General features: G+C 36.4%; 1 pseudogene; it reads left to right on the top strand.

Moving 5' to 3' along the window:
- The first annotated feature begins 645 nt into the window (after positions 1-645).
- On the top strand, positions 646-10,719 carry LOC143669625 (structural maintenance of chromosomes protein 4 pseudogene; annotated as a pseudogene).
- Positions 10,720-15,398: the final 4,679 nt, after the last annotated feature.

The following is a 15,398-nucleotide window of genomic DNA, read 5'->3' as shown; positions in this document are numbered from 1 at the left end:
CAAGATCAACACTCAAAAATCTGTAGTGTTTCTATACACTAGTAATGAACAATATGAGGGGGAAATCAAGAAAAAAATTTCATTTACAATTGCAACCAAAAGAATAAAATATTTAGGAATAAATTTAACTATAGAGACAAAGTACCTATACAAAGAAAACTACAAAAAATTATTAAAAGAAATCACAGAAGACCTAAATAAATGGAAGGGCATACCGTGTTCATGGACTGGAAGACTAAATACAGTTAAGATGTTAATTCTACCTAAATTGACTTACAGATTCAATACAATACCAATTAAAATCCCCAAAACTTACTTTTCAGAAATAAAAAAAACAATAACCATATTTATCTGGAAGGGCAGGGTGCCCCAAATAGCTAAAAGTATCCTGAGTGAAAAAAATGAAGTCGGAGGTCTCACACTACCTGATTTTAAGGCGTATTTACTGGCATGAAGATAGATATACTGACCAATGGAATCGAACAGAGTGTTCAGATATAGACCCTCTCGTCTATGGACAATTGATCTTTGATAAGTCAGTCAAGCCAACTCACCTGGGGCAGAACAGTCTCTTCAATAAATGGTGCCTAGAGAACTGGATATCCATATGCAAAAGAATGAAAGAGGATCCATATCTCACACCCTATGCAAAAAATTAACGCAAAATGGATCAAAGACCTAAACATCAGATCTAAGACCATAAAACTGTTAGAAGAAAATGTAGGGAGATATCTAATAAATCTTATAACAGGAGGCAGTTTCCTAGACCTTACACCCAAAGCACAAGCATTGAAGAAAGAAATAAATGGGAACTCCTCAAAATTAAACACTTTTGTGCATTGAAGAAATTTGTCAAGAAAGTAAAAAGGCAGCCTACACAATGGGAGAAAATATTTGGAGACAATATATCAGATAAAAATCTAGTATCCAAGATATATAAAGAGATTGTTCAACTCAACAACAAAAAGACAGACAACCCAATTACAAAATGGGCAAAAGATTTGAACAGATACTTCTCAGAAGAGGAAATACAAATGGCCAAAAGGCACATGAAAAGATACTCAACTTCTCTGGCTATTATGGAAATGCAAATCAAAACCACAATGAGATATCATCTCATACCTACCAGAAAGGCCATTATCAATAAAACAGAAAATGACAAGTACTGGAGAGGATGTGGAGAAAGAGGCACACTTATCCATTGTTGGTGGGAATGTCAAATGGTACAACCACTGTGGAAAGCAATTTGGTTGTTCCTCAGGAAGGTAAATATAGAATTGCCATATGACCCAACAATACCATTGCTAGGTATCTATTCAGAGGACATGAGAGCAAGGACACAAACAGATATTTGCACACCAATGTTTATAGAAGTATTATTTATAATTGCAAAAGATGGAAATGGCCAAAATGTCCATCAACAGAAGAGTGACTAACAAGTTGTGGTATATACAAACAATGGAATATTATGCAACTATTTAAGACAGAATAAAGTTATGAAGTATGTAACAACATGGATGGACATTAAAGACATTATGCTGAGTGAGATTAGCCAGAAACAAAAGGACAGATAATACTGCATGGTCTCACTGATATGAACCGACATTAGTGAATAAACTTTGAGAATTTCATTGATAACAGAGGCCAATTGGTAGAAATTGGTAAGATATTGGGTAATTGGAGCTGAAGGGATACAGATTGTGCAAAAGGACTGATTGTAAAAACTCAGAAATGGATAGCACAATACTACCTAACTGTAATACAACTATGTTAAAACTCTGAATGAAGCTGAACATGAAAATGATAAGGGGAGGAAGACTGGGGCACAAATGAAGTCAGAAAGAAAGATGGACAATAAAGACTGAGATGGTATAATTCAGGAATGCCTAGAATATATAATGATCATGACTAAATTTACAAATTTAAGGATGTTTTTGCATGAGGAAGAACAAAGGAATGTCATTACTGCAGGTGTTGAGAGTAGATGGTCCTTCATATTTTAAAATTTTAACTTATGTGTGAGACCAAAGCAAAAAAATGTTTATTTGGTACAAAATTTATACTTTGACTAGTGCAGTTCCTAATGTAACTTATGTGGACAGCCTAATTGAACACCATAAGTACATGGAACCTTGAGTGGGACATAAGATTTTGTAGGTTTGTCCAGAGTGATGCCCCAATAAATCCCAGAGTGATTTGAAAGGTGAGTAAAAAAGTATTTGCAAAGTCTCCTTGGGGGAATGGTGAGAAAGGGGGAAAATTCAACTTCCCCAAGTAGAGAATCCTTGATAGTCTCACAAGCAGTGGGGACAACCAAAGCAATAGGCTGAGTCCCCAATCTTGGGGGTTGTTCATATGAAATTTAACCCCACAAAGGATGGGTCAGGTCTACTTAAAATTAGGTCTGTGAATCACTCCCAAGAGACCATCTTTTGTTGCTCAGATGTGGCCTCTCTCTCTCCAGCCGATACAACAAGCAAATTCACCACCCTCCCCCTGTCTACATGGGACATGACTCCCAGGGGTGTGGATCTTCCTGGCAACATGGGACAGAAATCCTAGAATGAGCTGGGACTCAGCATCAAGGGATTGAGTAAACCTTCTTGACCAAAAGGGGGAAGATCAGAATGAGACAAAGTAAAGTGTCAATGGTTGAAAGATTCCAAACAGAGTTGAGGGGTTATCCTGGAGGTTATTCTTATGCATTAGAGAGATATCACCTTGTTAGTCAAGATGTAATGGAGAGGCTAGAGGGAACTGCCTGAAAATGTAGAGCTATGTTCCAGTAACCATGTTTCTTAAAGATGATTGTATAATTATACAGCTTTCACAGTGTGACTGTGATTGTGAAAACCTATATCTGATGCTCCTTTTGTCTACCTTATCAACAGACAAGTAAAACATATGTCAAAAAAATAAATAATGGGGGGAACAAATGTTAAAGTAAATTTAGTAGATTGAAATGCTAGAGATCAATGAAAGGGAGGGGTGAGGGGTATGGTATGTATGAATTTTTTTCTGTTGTCTTTTTATTTCTTTTTCTGAATTGATGCAAATGTTCTAAGAAATGATCATGATGATGAATATACAACTATGTGTTGATATTGTGAATTACTGATTATATATAGAGAACGGAATGATCATATGTTAAGAATATTTGCATCTGTTTGTTGCTATATTTTTTTAAAAATTAAAAAAATTAATTTAAAAAAATGTACAGAACAAGCAGGAAAAAAAACTGAGGGAAAGATTAAATTTTCACAGACAAAGAAGTCCTGAAAGAATTTGTCAACAAGAGACCAGCCTTATAAGAAATACTAAAAGGATTCTGCCAGCTGAAAAATAAAGACAGGAGAGGGAGGTCTGGAGGAGGGCACAGAATTGAAGACTACCTCTAAGGGTAATTTAAAGAATACAAAGAGAAAGAGGGAAAAGAATATATACATCTGACAAATAAAACAAGAAAGAAAAGATGGTGGACTCAAGAAACGCTTTTTTGGTAATAACTTTGAATGTTAACAGACTAAGCTTACCAATTAAAAGATACAGATTGACAGGATGGATTAAGAAACATAATCCAGCTATATGCTGCTTATAAGAGACTCATTTTAGACACACGGATACAAATAGATTGAAACTGAAAAGATGGAAAAAGATTTTCCACTCAAGTTGCAACCAAAAGAAAGCAGGAGAAGCTATACTACTATAGGACAAAGTAGACTTTAAATGTAAAGAGCATCATAAGAGACAAAGAAGGTCAGTATATGCTAATTAAAGGGTCAATTCACCTAGAAGATATAAAAATCATAAGTGTTTTTGCTCCCAATCAAGGAGCTGCAAAGTACATGAGATAGACATTGAAGAAACTGAAGGGAGCAATGGACATTTCAACAAAAATAGTAGGAGACTTCAATACATCACTCTCCTCTATAGATAGAACAACCAGACAGAAGATCAACATGGAAATAGAGGAATTAGATAACTTGATAAATGAATTAGACCTAACAGACATACATAGGTCATTGCACCCCAAAACAGAAGGGTTTACATTCTTCTCTAGTGCTCATTGAACATTTTCCAGGACAGACCATATGCTGAGAGAAAACACGTCTTTATACATTTAAAAACACTGAAAGTATTCAAAGCACTTTCTCTGATCACAAAGGGATGAAGCTGGATCTCAATAACCAACAAAGAACGAGAACATTCACAAATATATGGAGATTAAATAACACACTCTTAAACAACCAGTGTGTCAAAGAAGAAATTCCTACAGAAATCGTAGCTATCTGGAGATGAATAAAAAGAGAATACAACCTATCAGAACTTATGGAATGTGGCAAACGCTGTGTTGACAGGGAAATTTATTGTCCTAAATGCCTATATAAAAAAATAAGAAAGAACAAAATCAAGTACTTAACAGCACACCTGGAGGAACTTGAGAAAGAAGAGCTAACTAACCCCAAAGCAAATAGAAGAAGAGAAGTAGCAAAGATTAAAGCAGAGATAAATGAGCGGGAGAACAAAAGAAGAATAGAAAGAATTAATAAAACCAAAAGTTGGTTCTTTGAGAAAATGAATGAAATTGATGGGCCATTAGGAAGACTGACAAAGAAAAAAAGAGAGAGGATGCAAATAAGCAAAATCAGAAATGAGAAGGGATGCATTACCACAGACCCTGAAGAAATAAAATAAATCATAAGAGGATACTATGAACAACTATACAACAACAAACTAGACAACTCTAATGAAATGGACAAATCCCTGGAGACACACAAACAAGCTACACTGACTCAGGAAGAAATAGAAGATCTCAACAAACCAATCACAAATAAAGAGATTCAATCAGTCATCAACAATCTTCCTACAAAGAAAAGCCCAGGGCCAGATGGCTTCACTGGGAAATTTTATCAAACATTCAAAAAAGAACTAACACCAATCCTACTCAAACTTTTCCAAAAAATTGAGGAAAAAGGAACATTACCTAACTCATTTTATGAAGCTAACATCATTTTAATACCAAAACCGGGTAAAGATGCTGTAAGAAAGGAAAACTACAGGCCAATCTCTCTAATGAACACAGATGCAAAACTTCTCAATAAAATATTAGCAAATCAAGTCCAACAGCATGTTAAAAGAATCATACACCATGACCAAGTGTGGTTCATACCCAGGAATTTAAGGATGGTTCCACACAAGAAAATCAATTAATGTAATACAGCACATTAACAAATTGAAAGAGAAAAATGACATGATCATCTTGATTGATGCTGAAAAAGCATGTGACAAAATTCAGCATCCTTTTCTGATAAAAACATTCCAAAAGATAGGAATCAAAGGTAACTACCTCAATATGATACAGGGTTCATGTTAAAACACTGAATGAAGCTGCATCCGAGCTATAAAAAATATATATATATATATATATATGATACAGGGAATATATGAAAAATTGATAGCCAGCATCGTAGTCAATGGAGAGAGACTGAATGCTTTCCCCTTGAGATCAGGAACAAGACAAGGATGCTTACTGTCACCATTATTATTCAGTTTTGTACTAGAAGTTCTAGCTAGAGCAATCAGGCAGGACAAAAAATTAAAAGGCATCCAAATTGGAAAGGAAAAAGTAAAACTCTCATTATTTGCAGATGATATGATGCCATACTTGGAAGATCCTGAGAAGTTTACAGCAAAGTTACTTAAGCTAATAAACAAATTCAGCACTGTGGCTAGATATATAATTCATGTGCAAAAATCAGAATCATATCTATACACAAGCAATGACCTAGCTGAGGAGTCAGTTGAGGAAAAAAATTCCATTCAAAATAGCAACTAAAAGAATCAACTACTTAGGAATGAAGTTACTAGGGACATAAAGGATGTAAAGGACACAGAAAACTACATAACATTGCTAAAAGAAATCAAAAGGGCTCTAAATAGGTAGAAAGATGTTCCCTGCTTATGGACAGAAAGGCTAAATATAATTAAGATATCAATTCTCCCCAAATTGATCTACAGATTCAACACAGTACCAATCAAAAATCCAACAACCTACTTTGAAGATTTGGAAAAGCCAATTACCAAATTCATCTGGAAGGGAAAGAGACCATGAATAGCTAAAAATCATTCTTAAAAAGAAGAACGAAATGGGAGGATTAACATTCCCAGACTTGAAAACCTATCATAAAGTCACAATGATCAAAACAGTATGGTACTGGCACAAAGATAGAAACACTGACCAGTGGAATTGAATCAAGAGTGCAGAAATAGACCACAAAACTATGGTCAACTGATTTTTGACAAGGTTCCCAGATCCTCTAAACCGGGACAAAATAGTCTTTTCAATAATTGGGCATGGAAGAACTGAATATCAATAGCCAAAAGAATGAAAGAGGACCCCTATCTTACACCGTAAACAAAAATTAATTCAAAATGGATTAAGCACCTAAATATAAGAACTAGCACAATAAAACTTCTAGAAGAAAATGTAGGGAAACATCTTCAAGACCTAGTAATAGGAGGTAAACTTTACACCCAAAGCACAAGCAACAAAAAAAAAACTAGATAAATGGGAACTCCTCAAAATCAAATGCTTCTGCACCTCAAAATACTTTGTCAAAAAGGTGAAGAGGCAGCCAATTCAATGGGAGAAAATATTTGGAAATCACATATCAGAGAAAAGTTTGATTTCCTTTATATACAAAGAAATCATACAACTCAATGACAAAAGAATAGACAACCCAATTACAAAATGGGCTAAAGATATGAACATGCATTTTTCTGAAGAGCAAATACAGATGGCTCAAAAGCACGCGAAGATATGCTCATTTTCTTTGGCTATAAGGGAAATGCAGATCAAGACTAGAATGAGATACTACCTCACACCTATAACAATGGCTGCTATGAAACTATAAATGTTGGAGAGGATGTGGAGAAACTTGGACACTTATGCACTGCTGGTGGGAATGTATAATGGTGCAGCCACTATGGAAGACAGTTCGGTGGCTCCTTAGGAAACTAAATCTCGTTACCCTATGACCCAGCAATAGCACTACTTGGTATATACATAGAAGAGCTGAAAGCAACGACAAAAGCAGACATTTGCACACCAATGTTCACAGCAGCATTATTCACAATTGCCAAAAGATGGAAACAAACCAAATGCCCATCAGTAGACGAGTGGATCAACAAAATGTGGTATATGCATACAATGGAATATTATGCAGCAGTAAGACAAAATGATGTCCTGAAGCACATGACAAGATGGATGAGCCTTGAGGGCATAATGCTGAGTGAAATTAGCCAGACACAAAAGGATAGATACTGTATGATTCCACTTTTATGATCAGCATAAAGGTATAATCAGAGGCTTATAATATAGAATACAGGGGACTTATAGAAACATAGAAGCTAGAGATGGGTGAACCATTAGCTAATGAGGTGGACCTCCAATGTAAGGGAATAGATAGGAACTAAGGTGATTCTCTAGTGGATCAAGAAGTAATATTACCATATGGAAGATAAACAAGATTGAAAGGGGTTCTATAGACCTAGATTCACACTAGAAATATGAATGAGTTCTCGCAAGAATTACTTCAAAGATATGATTTTTGTACAAAGTGTGTTTAAGTCCTGGGTACAGGGGGAAAACTGCTATTGCACGCTATGAGCTATGTTCAAAAGGAAACCATCAGCGCTACCAAAGCAACAGCAGAGGTAAATAATGGGGGGAGAGACAAGAGTTAAATGGAGGTTTAGATTTCCTATTTGGCAAGGGTATGTTTATTGGTTTTCTTTCTCTTGGGAACAATGAAATTATCTAAAATTGAGAATGTTGATAGATGATGGACTTTGGGCTCTCTACCTGATGCCTGATGAATGCAGGTGGCTGAAGGATGCACTGAGGGAGAAGTTTAATTGGCCTTCAATGGTGTATACTTATGAACGAAGATTGTGCTGCTACAAAAAGGAATGAAGTCATGAGGCATGCAATGATGAGAATGAACATGTGGGACATTTGGTGAGACAAAATAAGCCAGAAACAAAAGAACAAGCATGTATGTTTGGCCATCTTTAGAAAATGCTTAAAATAAAATAGGGGCCTAGATTGTAAGCATTTAGAGCAGACACATTAAGTCTGGAGTAGTGATTATTATTTCTCGATTTTGAGAGGGTATTTATATATATACAACCTGACATTTAGAGATAAAAATAAAGCCGAACAGTTTGGGTTAAAGTAATTCAGAATATAGGGGTAAGGAAGACAGTGTCTATATTTTAGAACCACACATACTCTTTGAGACCAATGGAAGAAAGTTTTATTTGGTCTAGAACTGAAATTTTCTGTAGTGCACAATCTAATCCAACCTATCTTTATAGTTCATTTGAACAATTGAAACACAGGGAGCACAGAATAAGAAAGAGGTCCTTTAATCCTGTATAGATTATTGTAATGCCTGGATACATGCTAGAGTACATTAAGCAAATAATCAAAAAGTATTGGCAGGGTGGGCCATGGTGGCTCAGCAGGCAGAGTTCTTGCTTGCCATGCTGGAGACCCGGGTTCAATAGGTTTCAATACCCGGTGCCGGCCCACATAAAAAAGAAGAAAGAAAAGAAAAAGTATTGGTAAAGTTCCCTGGGGGGGTGGGGTGGAGAAAGACTATGGAACTATTAAACCTTACCATCAGGGAGTCCCCTGATACTGTGTCAAACTTTAGGGACACCCAAATCAATAGGCCATACCCTCAATCATGAGGCTTACTCTTGTGAAGTTCATGTAGGTAGCATAGAAGTGTGGACTATCTATAGGCATGCCTAAGAGTTACTTCAGGAGGACCTCTTTTGTTGCTAAGATGTGGCCTCTGACTCTCTAAGCCCAACTCTGCAAATGAAATCATTTCCCACCCTCCTATGTGGGACATGACATCCAGGGGTGAAAGTCTCCCTGGCAACATGGGAGATGCTTCCCATGGATGAATCCAGACCTGGCATTGTGGGATTAACAATTCCATCCTGACCAAAAGGGGGAAAAGAAGGATAATTAATAAAGTATCAATGGCAGAGTTCAAATAGAGTCAAGAGGCTACACTGGAGGTTGTTCTTATGCAAGCTTCAGTTAGACCCTGCTACCTATCATAACCTGCCAACCCCCAACCAGGACCATTCCAGTCAATCCTAAAGAATACCTAGAGCAATATGTAAGATTCCCCAAGGGTTCTGTGCATTAGAGTAACTTTCCAGAATCCTACAACCTCCAGATGGGTCCCTGGTCCAAATAAGTCATGAAACCTAGCCCAACCTCTCCAGAACAGCAGATAGTTCCACCTCCCTACCCCATATTAGTGACAGGCCCTTCCAATATCAAAAATTTAGAATTTCCATAGCCCAAACATCCCTGAAGAGAGGGATGGAAAGATCAAAGGTGATGTTGAAGTTATACAGAGAAGATAGGATTTAACAAATGAATATGAATGTTGAATCATTAAGTTGATATCTCTTTCAGTCTCCAGTATTTTAGAGCAGCTAGAAGTAAAAACCTAAAATGTGAAATTGTAACCCATGTCAAAGTCTGAAATATGTTCTACAACTAATTGTGGTGCTGTGTTTAGAGATTTATAGCTTTTTTGTATGTTTGTTGTTTTTCACAAAAAAAGAAGGAAAAATGTCGATTGTAATGATAAAAAAATATTTAAGCCCTCTAGCCTCCTATATTCTGGAGCAACTAAGAGGAAAATTATGAGAGGATCGTATGTTAGCCCATGATAAGCTCTGGGATCTGTCTTGTAACCACTTGTTGAAGAGTGCTTTGAAAGCTGTTGCTTTATTTATTTGCTTTGTATATATGTTATACTATACAATAAAAAAATTAAAAAATAAAAAAACCTAAATGTAATTCAAATTGAGCAACATGCTTTTCAAAAAGATGCTCTTAATATTAAATTTAATTCTGAAATAAAATATGGGCAAAAACAGATTTCAAAAATATCATAGCATCTCGCAGAACATAATTCCATTGAAGATGATTTAGTTCTAAGTCCAGATTCTGTAACAAATCAAATTGCACTTTTGGAATCCCAGTGTCATGTAATGAAACTGAACTTTGATGTCAATGTAGGGTATAAAAATAAGGAAGAATTATTTACAGTAGTAGCAGAACTGATCAAAATTACTTATGAAAGAAATCATTTTAGACTAGCATCCAATCCTTGGAAACAAATGTTGAGTGAATTTATGGCAAGTTTTTATGAATAACTAATAAATTAAAGGAAAATTACCATGTTTGCTTTAGAAGGTAATGTTGAACTAGAGCTTGTAGACAGCCTGGATCCTTTCTCTAAAGGAATCATGTCCCAAGAAAAGATGGAAGATCTTTAAATTTCAGGAGCAGAGAAAACCCTTAGTTCACTGGCTTCAGCACTACAGACCCACTGTTCTTTATTTCAGGGATGAGACTGGTGTAGCCCTTGAATTTAAAAATGTGTTCCGGGGGGGCCATGGTGGCTCAGCAGGCAGAGTTCTTGCCTGCCATGCCAGAGATCCGGGTTTGATTCCCAGTGCCTGCCCGTGGAAAAATAAAAGTGTCCATTGTTGCATTTTACACATATATATGAATAAATAAAAAAACCTCATAGTTCATAATAACTTCTCTATAAAATAATGTTTGAGATTTAAGAAAGAAGTATTGGAATTTATGAGGCATTCAATATAATAAAGTAAATGCAATGAAATTGCACTTTAAGGACTACTAAATTTGACTGTACTAGTTCTCACATTGAATCCAATTGTATAAAAAAACATATCCTTAGACTAGATCACAAAACTGCTTTCTATTTCATGCTGTTAACTTGGGATATGTTGTAAGTTTAATAAAATACTCCGAATCCTGCTTGTAGGGGGTTGTAGGAATTGGACAACTTTATAAGCAGCATACTATGGAGAACATAAGACTCCTAGAGGGGCAGATGGCTTGTCCTCGGTTCCAAGCCGCTACCAACTGATCTAAAAGTATGTTCATTGATGCACAGTAGAGTTCTAAATTAGATCATGTGATCAAGGTTCAGCACATGCTACGCCTATGACAGCCTGCTAACTTATCTTAGACAAATTCTTAAGGAATTCCACTTAATTCACTAATTTAGTCAATGACTATGTTTATTCCCAAGTAGTGAGAATATTTTTTTAAATAAGTCAGTCTGAATCATAGGGATGAGAATTTAAATATCATATGCTTTTCTAACACCTGACATATTTGACTGTTTTTTAATAACTAACTTGCAAGAGTGCCAGCAAAATAAGACAATATCTGAACAGGATATCCCATAGGTATAAAGGAAAAATACTCCACTATAGTTGCTTCATAAAAAGACTCTGAAGGACATAGGATTAACTTCCTTAGTAATAAAACAGATACAATAAAAGTGGAATGCTGTTTACTTTGCTTATCAATTTATTAGTGCTTTTTTAAATACTGTATTGACTCAAGAGTATTATAATGCTACTGGAAATAGGTTCAAAATCACTTGGTATTCAAAAGGAATTTGCTGCAGCTATTCAATTTTTAGATATTTATCCCGAGGAATTAAAATTGGGTTAATTGCCTCTTTATTCAGTGTACCACTATTTAAGTATTAAAAATCCAACAAAGACACTTTGAATGGGTAACATGGCTATTAAAGATGTAAATACATTTGCATGGTAAATAAAGCAAGATCTGCAATACAAAAAATAAAAATGATAAATCTGTATAGTGTTTGAGGTTTTATATTTGGTGTTTATTTGTTATAGTGAGTTAATCTCTCACAGTTAATGTACACTACGGATCTATCAATCCCTCTCTTAGGTAATACCCTTGAAAATCTGTTGCATATGTGCCTCAAGACATGTGTACAGCAATGTTTTAAGTAGCACAGTACAATAAACCAAAAACCTACCAAAAACCTGAGTGTTCTTTAACAGGAGAATGCATAAACAATCAGTGGCATATTCATGCGAGAGAATATAATACCTCCTGAACAATAAATGAATGTGAACTACATTTATTATCATGAATAAATCTTATACACGTGAAATGTGAAAAAAGTCAGGCCCAAAAGACAACCAGCAGTAAGACGTGATTTTGAAAAGCTCTATTAGAAGCATAAATGAACAGGGTGATGTTTACAGTTATATATCTATGTGATTTAAATTATAAACATAAAAACAAAGATTTGATAAAAAATTTCATGCTTTCATAACAAGTGAATAATGAGAGAAAGAGCATAACAATCTAGGTAATTGATAAAGTTTCAGTTCTTGGGCTAGGTAATGATTACACATGTGCATATTATATTATGTTTAAAAGTGCACAAACATATTACATGTTATTTTATGTTTATCAGATACTATACATAAAAATATAATGGAGGAAAAATTAATTCAAATGAGAAATTACTGAGAAAATGCAACAAACGAGAAGTTTTCATAACAAATCTGCCTTTCCTTTGTTCCCTCATTTCAGTGGGCAACTGAATATTTATAACATGTAAAATACCAAAGCTCGCAGTGTGAGGGGTATGGAGGTGAGAGCTAATGATAAGGCACTCAATTGGGGCAATGTACACAGATGAAGAAGAAAATATACTACGGTGAATAAGAATTGAGTCAGCAAGTCAAATCCCAGCCCTGTCCCAGGGAAATTATATTGATTTGAAATTGTAGTGATTTGAGTATTCTCTTCTGCAAAGTTTTCTGACCTTAAAGACTTTGAAATAATAGCAAACATTTTAATGAAACAATTCTATATCCATCATGTTAAATAAATTAAAAAAAGATTCCATGACTGGATCAAAAATTTTGAATTCCTGAAAAATAGAAATCAGGCCAACTGTAATTGGTGAAGTAAAACTTCATATGAGACATAAACAAGAGATGTGGGGGTGGAAACAATTTTGGAGGTGCTCCAAGTATAGGATGGGTAGGTAGAAAGCAAGAGGCATTTGAGTCTTTGAGCTGCTGCTCAAAAGTGGGACAGGTCCATAACTTCCAGTTCTCAGCTTGCACCAGGCCGTTGAAATTGGTGGTCGTTTTCCCTAGGGTTAATTAAGAATCTAGACCTTGATGCCACAGATGTACAATACTTCTATATACTCTATAACTGAGGAGCTAGAGATTTGTTGATGGAAAGGGAATGTGGTGTTTCTACCTGGAGAAGGTAGGGGACTATCTCATATGGTTCAACAATACGTTCCATAACCCCCTTAAAAGTTGAAAGTCCATCCTTAATCAAGCACATGAGGTTTCCAAGCACAAAGACGAGCAGATACCAAAAACTCACCAAATATTTAACAAAGTAAGTGCCAGAGAACAGGAGCACCAAATTCAAGAGTGAGAATGACTGGAACTAGAAGAAATTGAGTTAGTAATACATCCAGATATCAGCAGGCAAAGTCGGACTAGTAACATTCATTTAAGAAAATGAACTCCATAATTTGGACAGGATTACTAAAAGGAGATTTTGGGACCTGGAATATTCAGCTAAGAGATGTATATAAAACACAGAACAAATACATAAAAAACAAACTAAACAAACAAAAACAGAGTGTGGGCACAAATATGAGGAGAAATAGATTTAACCTCCAGACTGAGTGGACTTACTTTGAGCTAAGTTTGCAGGTAAAGGGGTCTAAACTGAAACAAATGATACTGAAACTGAAGAATTCCAGTGATAACATGATCCTTAAAAATTAAATAGAGTTTCTGGGTCAAGATGGCGGCTTAACAATGTGCACAATTAGTTCGTCCTCCAGAACAACTACTAAATAACCAGAAACAGTACAGAACAGCTCCTGGGGCCACGTCAGTGACCAGACACACAGCGTACCCCAGTCTGGACCAGCTGGACAGGCTGCGAGCACCCCCCAGAACCATGAGTTCCCAAAGCTGCAGCGGCCAGCGCCCCTTCCCCACAGGCCACTTCCCAGAGGGGAAAGGAAAGGACTTTACCAGCAGCAGGGACTGGGCACAATGAAATGCCAATTGTGGAACTAATTAACAAATTCTGACTACTAAAAATAGGCCCCCAGCTTAGGTAAACTTGATCAAAGAGGAGGTTGCTCATTTTTGCCCCGGTGCCAAGGGGGCAGGACTGACAGAAAAAGAGGGAAAAAAAGAGAAGGAAACAGAGGTTTTTGTGGCTGTGTATCTACAAAGGCTTGACTGCCTCTGGATACAGCGGCAGGACTTCTCAGGCTGCAACTGCCCCAGGCATAGGCAGAAGTGAGCTCTTTTTGGGGCTTGTCTGGAGTTTGTGCCTTCCCCAGGGGAGGGGTGAAGCCCCACCCAGGTGGAATCCCTCCATCAAGGAATTCAGACCCCAGGCTTGGTAATTTGAGCCATTAAAACCAGCCTACAACCTCTCCTCTGTCTCCACCACACCTCCAGCAGGGAGAGTCTGCCAAAGTTAAAGGCACCGCATCATCTTATGCTGGTGGGACCTGAAGTCAGACAAGCACCACACACATGGCAGGATAAGAAAAACAGAGTCCAGAGACTTCACAGGAAAGTCTTTCAACCTGCTGGGTCTCTCCTTCAGGGAAAACCAACACAGGTGACTCTTTCCTCCTGATAGGAGGCCAGTTTGGTCTGGGAAAATCTGGCTGGGGTATATAATATCTAAGGAGACCCTCCTAAGTGTGTGTGGGGGAAAGGCACCACACAAGCAGGGCAAGAAACAAGAAAACAAGAACTGAAAAATTCTCCTCTGTTAAACAAAACTTAAGCTAAAGGTCCAGATAAAGCTGAACGGAATGTCAAAGAACAGATAAACAAAAAATTCATCCAGCAAGAAAACCCTAGATAAAAGAAGTGAAAGAAAAATTCCAGAATAAACTAATTAAGGTAATTAAATGCCTAGACACCAGCAAAAAATAATAAATCACACTAGGGAAATTGAAGATATAGCCCAGTCAAAGGAACAAACCAACAATTCAAATGTCATACAGGAGCTGAAACAATTAATTCAGAATGTACGAACAGACATGGAAAACCTCATCAAAAACCAAATCAATGAATTGAGGGAGGATATAAAGAAGGCAAGGAAAGAACAAAAAGAAGAAACTGAAAGTTTGAAAAAACAAATCACAGAACTTAAGGGAATTAAAGACACAGTAGAAGAGATGAAAAAAACAATGGAAACCTACAATGTCAGATTTCAAGAGACAGAACATAGGATTTTTAAACTGGAGGATGCAACATCTGAAATCCGACAAGAAACAGAAACTACAGGAAAAAAATGGAAAAATATGAGCAGGGACTCAGGGAATTGAAAGACAATATGAAGCACATGAATATATGTGTTGTGGGTGTCCCAGAAGGAGAAGAGAAGGGAAAAGGAGAAAAACTAATGGAGGAAATTATCA

The sequence above is a fragment of the Tamandua tetradactyla genome, chromosome 26 (genome assembly GCF_023851605.1).
Source record: "Tamandua tetradactyla isolate mTamTet1 chromosome 26, mTamTet1.pri, whole genome shotgun sequence".
NCBI lineage: Eukaryota > Metazoa > Chordata > Mammalia > Pilosa > Myrmecophagidae > Tamandua > Tamandua tetradactyla.
This window is presented reverse-complemented; position numbering and strand designations above follow the sequence as displayed.